The sequence below is a fragment of the Ailuropoda melanoleuca genome, chromosome 10 (genome assembly GCF_002007445.2).
Source record: "Ailuropoda melanoleuca isolate Jingjing chromosome 10, ASM200744v2, whole genome shotgun sequence".
Taxonomy (NCBI): domain Eukaryota; kingdom Metazoa; phylum Chordata; class Mammalia; order Carnivora; family Ursidae; genus Ailuropoda; species Ailuropoda melanoleuca.
Window position 1 is genome coordinate 57,073,824 of NC_048227.1, and position 5,603 is coordinate 57,079,426.

Sequence of the window (5,603 nt, forward strand, 5' to 3'; positions counted from 1 at the left end):
TTTTTAATGTCTTCTCAGTCTCCTACTCTGGCTGGGCCTGATTCCATCAGCTGAAATGCCTTAACAGAATGGATTCGTTGGAGAAACTGCCATCTGTGGACTAGCTCCCACTTAATTCCCAAATTCCATCCTGTCTTTTCTGGCAGTCCCTGACCAGCAATAAAGATGGTAGAGCTAGAAGGGTCAAAGAACTCTAGAGTATGAAAGCAGATAGAAGTGACAGCTTAGGAAACCAAAGTGACTTGTGGACCTCAGTGCAGATACGAAAACAATGCCAGTAATTAAACTCAGGAACTTAGCACACGTTCCCTCCATCAGAAACGGCCCTCCAGATCTCAGCTCAAGTGCCCAAGACCATCGGTAATCACAAAGCCCAGAGCCCATGACGCAGCACCCGGGCCGGTTTGCCTCACAGCACTAAGTGACAATCTACTGCTTCTCTGTCATCGTATACATACTCTTTCCCAACCAAAGCAACTTGCCCAGCAAGTTCAGCATTCAATCTTCTTCCTGGAACATAGCTGGCACCCATAGTTGTTGAATAACCAAGGGAGTATATAAAACCTTCCTTACCAGCTTTAAGATGACCATTTTCAGATTAATTCTTTAGTCAAAATCTCCTGCTAGTTAGCAATGCGGAACAGCTCAACCAGAATGTTCTGGTTCATAGGAAAATACTGATATATTCTTAATAGCTTAAATAGACTCCTACAACCATGATAATCCACAAAGTATTTGCTTGCATCAGAAAAAGCTAAAATTCAATAGGGGTGTGCCTGGGTGGCTCAGTGGGTTAAGCGTCTAACTCTTGGTTTCAGCTCAGGTCATGATCTCAGGGTCATGAGATGGAACCCCCACCGGCTCTGGGCTGGATGTGGAGCCTGCTTAAGATTCTTTCTCCCCCTCTGCCCCTCCCCTCCCCTAAAAAAAGCTTAACATTCAATAGATTGCTCTTTCAGCCATTTCTTTTTATTTACAGTTTGTGTTCAATGCAAATCAATTCCATAACATGAGAAGTTACTATGAATCAAAGCATAAATACACAAACACAATATACAATACAAAATAGATGTACAGCATTCAGGTATGAAACAAAATGGAATGTTCATTCACACACACAGTAGCTTGAGATCTGCTGGATATGGTTGTTCTGATGTAGGTTCCTAAAGATGGGAAGAAATGACTTTGGTTATCAAGACTACTGTGGCCATGTTAGATACTGGAACATCTAAGCATCAGTGTGTGACCATGCGAACAAAAGACCTTAGGGTGTCTATTTTTAAAAAGCTTTCTGTGCATCGAGGCAGTTGTAAAAAGATTTACTTTCCAGAATCAAGTCCACTTTAGGCTTAGGACCAGGTTCTAACTATCTAAAAATATTGACTAACAGAAAGTGTTCCAAATGTGGCTATTCTGATTCAGAGCTTAAAAAAAAAAAAAAAAAAGTATTTACAGAAAGAGTATAAAAGTTTTTCCGAATTTAATGTAAGCTTCCAGTCTTCACTTCCCAAATACTTGATTTACAATTTTGGCTCCTGCACATATTTTACCTTTTTAATTTCAAGGTTTGTCAATTTTACCTTCAAAACAGATCATTTTTTAAAATTACAAAAAGTATTCAACATATGCAGAAATAAAAAGCATTTTGAAATTAGCTGAGGTCAATGTACTTCTACTCTTTGGAATCAGTTTAGCTAAATGAATCTGGCACTCCTGTTGAATAGGAATAAGTGATCAGTTTTATAAGCAAAATTTACTCATCATGCTTCAATTGGGGGTCGATTCCAACCCATCATTGCCCTGGCACATGTCAATTACTATATAAAAAATCAAATGCAATGTCAAATCCAAAGCCTCAGAGGAAAGAGTTCAGTTCCCAAAAAACAGTGATAGCTTAACAAGGTAAAACTTTTATCTAGAGTACATAGGCATTAAGTTAGTACTGCAGAAACAATGCATTGAGGATTTACAGTAACACCTGGAAATTCCTTCTAATGTACATATAAATAGTTATCATGGAAGCTTTTTGTATTAACTGTTTTATGGCCTTAAAGATTTAAGGAACCAAATGAAAACTGAATCTGTTCACATCCCATTTTTTATATCTAGGTAAGATAAAATCTATTCTCATTTTCAAGGTAGAATTTTACATGTCCATACTTCTTAAGCCACATTTAAAAAAATGATCTCTTAACTAATCTTGGATGTTGTCTCTTCATCTTGTACATGAAACTCCAGTAGATTTATTTAATAGACATTCATCATCTAGTCAAACCCTTCACATGTTCTTCAAACCAATCAAATTTGGGATCCTCAATATTTTCTGTGTCAATAAAATAAGGTGTGGAATTAGCAGATTCAATGAAGACCTGTTTTTTCCTTGTCACACTGGATGTCTAGACGCCATTTGGATTGGGTTTAGAAGATGGGGAAGTATAGATGTTTCTTGGCCTGAGTCTTTTAACAGTAGAGATGTAGAAGGGAGAACGAGATCACGAAGAGACTGGCTGTTGACTGCAGAGCACTGCCGGCTGGTGTGGTGGTGGTGTTAGCTGGATTTGGGGCAGTCGAGGTACTCTGGGAGGAGGAGTTACTTGAAAGTGTTACAACAGCTGTTTGATTTGAATAAATCTAAAATACATAAAAAAGTTACACCGGTAAATTTCCACATGCCACAGCTGCCTCTATGTACGCTTAAGATGCAATCAGATAAAGGATATATATATTTTTTTTTTTTGATCGCTCTTCTCCCATTATTTCCTTACCCGTCATTTAATTCTGAATTCTTGCTTAGTCCCACTGAGATCATTCCTTTGGTTTCAACACAAACTACCTATAGATAGATGCCTAAATGACTGCAGGTAGCAGCAGCCAGAAACAGTCCTCAATAACTATTAATTTCCAAGAGTGTGACTTTATTTTTAATTCTTTTCGAAGAAATAAGGGATCCAGTCAACGAATCTAGTTTTTGTGACTATATTGACTTACTGGCATTGCAAAAAAGATTTACTCAATTCTTCCAGGAAGGGGAAGATTTTAAAGTTGCATGAATAACTCGGATTCTAAAATGCTGTTAAAATTTGTAAATGTGTAAAACTGTCTCTCCTGGATTTGCTAGGTAACTTTCCCATACCCATTTAACACAGCCTTGGATTTAACTTAAGGGGACATAGGATATCTTATCTGCTCCCTTGAAATCTTGAAATTATATAGATATATATCTTCTCAAAAGTGGCCACAATATTTGTTTTAAAGTGCAAAATATGAGCCCTTTCCTCAAAGCAAAATGACTTCTCCGCCAAACGCCATGAAGTCAGAATGACTTCACAAAGACACCAAGAGGGTTTGGTGTTAAGTTTTCCCCAGCAGCCTCCCTGCCAATGTTGTGGCCAAGAACCAAGGCTCCCCCAGTGTGCCGACGCCTGAGTGGCATCATTCACCACACTGATTTTTCAAGTCACGAAATGCACAGTCCAGCGGCGCACGTGATAATCTCTCCTTTGTCACAGAACAAAGGCAGATGGGAGATTTCAGCTCTCACTGCAAGAGAGGGTTTACAGAGGGCTTCTGATTGCAGGCAGGAGGGAGGATGTGGCACCAAGCAGGTCTGGGCCACATGTACATTTTGCTGCCGACGATCCAAAGATAAATCCATTCTCTATCAGCAACAGCTCCTTTTGTTGTAAAACCCATCATTAAGCAAATATGGACTTAAAATGTATAAATCCTACCCAAAATAAATAAAGAAAAATCTTGATCAAGTCAAACATGTTTACTGGGCACCTACTGCATGCAACATTCAGCTTGTCCTACCGGGGAATAGCACTCCCACTAAAAGGAAAACATTAATAATATGGGAAATAATTTAAACCAGGGCTCTGTATGGGGACAACACCTGGTTTGTGATGCCTTACGGGTTATCTGTTCTCCTGTATACAAAGACCTTACAGTGAGTGCAGCAGGTGACCTTTGTCAGAGTCTAGCGCACCAATAGGAGAATCTAAAGGTCCTCTACACCAACAAAAGAAACTCAGGTTAATATATGAAATTGACATTAAGCAAAATTTTCCCTACCAAACTGGATTTGCTTAAATAAAACCTCCCTCTTGAAATTTCTGGGGGCAAAAAATCTGGTCGGAAAGGAGATGAGGTGCGGGCGGGGAAGATCAGTATGTTTCCTGCGGTCGCGCCCCTCCCCCACGGAGGAATTGTGAAAGGCTCGGGAGCGCAGCCTACCCGCAAGACAATAGGGTACAGTTACCCCGCCCGCGGAGGGGAAGCGGAGGAGCGCTCCTCTCTCAGGCTGCGCTCCCAGGTGAGCAGGGCGGCTGTCTGGGGACCAAAGACCCATGGCACCCAGCTTCTCGGAGGAAAAGCTTAGGAGACACTCCTCATAAAGCCCCAATTGAAAGAGGTGGGGAGCCCCACGTTCCCACCCCTGCCCTCCGAGAGCGAGTTGCTGGAGAAAATTGACCCATCTCGCCCCCAGCGCCCCCACCCCGCTCGGGTCTCCCAGGCTCAGCCCGAGCCTCCCTCGAGGACGCCGCGCACCCACCTGCGGGGCAGCGCACTCCTCGTTAACCGCGCTGACGCGAGGTCGGTTCCCGGGATTGAGAATCTGGGGAGGGGGCGGCGGCGACGGGGACAAAGCCTGGCCGGGACTCGGGACGGCAACGTCCCACCCGCCGCCTACGCAGAGGCAGCCGATGTGAGCTACCACGGGGTTCCGAGGTGACAAGAGATGGACGTGTAATGTAAGGTCATACCCAGGAGAGCGCAGGGTCAGGAGCGGGTCCCCGCCCAGGCTTCAGCCGGGAACCACGCGGGACTGAGGTGGGTTAACAGGGCCCGAAAGCCAGGGCTTCCTCGGAGCCCCCGAACCAGCTGAGGGGAGGATGGGTGAGAGCGGCGCCCCCGAAAGGGATCGTCCCCTCTTTGTGTAGTGGGCAGGGGGCGCGAAGACACTCCTGGAGGGAGGCGTGATGCCCTCCCGGAAAAGCCCGAGGTCTCCGGACGCTCCAGAGGGAGGAAAGACACCTTCTCTTTCCCGCTAGTGCCTCGGACCTCTGAGTGAAAGCGGGTGGTGGGCGCCAGTCGGCCTGGGCGGGAGCTGCGTGGGGCTTGGGACAGGACAGGGGCCTCCCGCTCCACGCGCGGAGGTGCATTGTTCCCGGGGCCGCGGGAGGGTGGGGGCAGCCCGTCAGGGAGCGAAAAGTGGGCTCCACGTTGCCCTCCCCCCAGGCCGGATTATGCGGGATTCTCTCTCCGCGCCCCAGTCCGCGGCCCGCGGTAGGGGCGCAGGTAGGTCCCCTGGGGGCGGCTCCCCCCCAGGCGCGGCCCCCGAGCCCCGCGGGCGCCAGGGCCTCACCTGCGTGGGTAGGAGCAGCGCCAGAAGCAGCAGCCCCAGTCCGAGCCTGGCCACCATCGCTCTGCCCATGTCCGCTCCGTCGGCGTCGGTGCGCGGCGCGTCTTACTGAATGTGGGGTCAGTGGAGAACCGCTGGCTCCGGGCGGGCGCAGGCAAGGTGGGGAGCGCGGCCGGCCGGCGGGACCTTATATACCCGGACAGCCACAATAGCCGTGACGTGGCGCCGCCCCCACCCG

General features: G+C 46.7%; 1 long non-coding RNA gene across 1 annotated transcript; it reads right to left on the reverse strand.

The window, feature by feature from the left end:
• Positions 1-947: 947 nt before the first annotated feature.
• Positions 948-5,554, reverse strand: LOC117804249. Its single transcript, XR_004628599.1, has 2 exons — positions 5,369-5,554; positions 948-2,631 (listed from the first exon to the last, which is right to left on the reverse strand). It is a non-coding gene; the product is annotated as an uncharacterized LOC117804249 (long non-coding RNA).
• Positions 5,555-5,603: the final 49 nt, after the last annotated feature.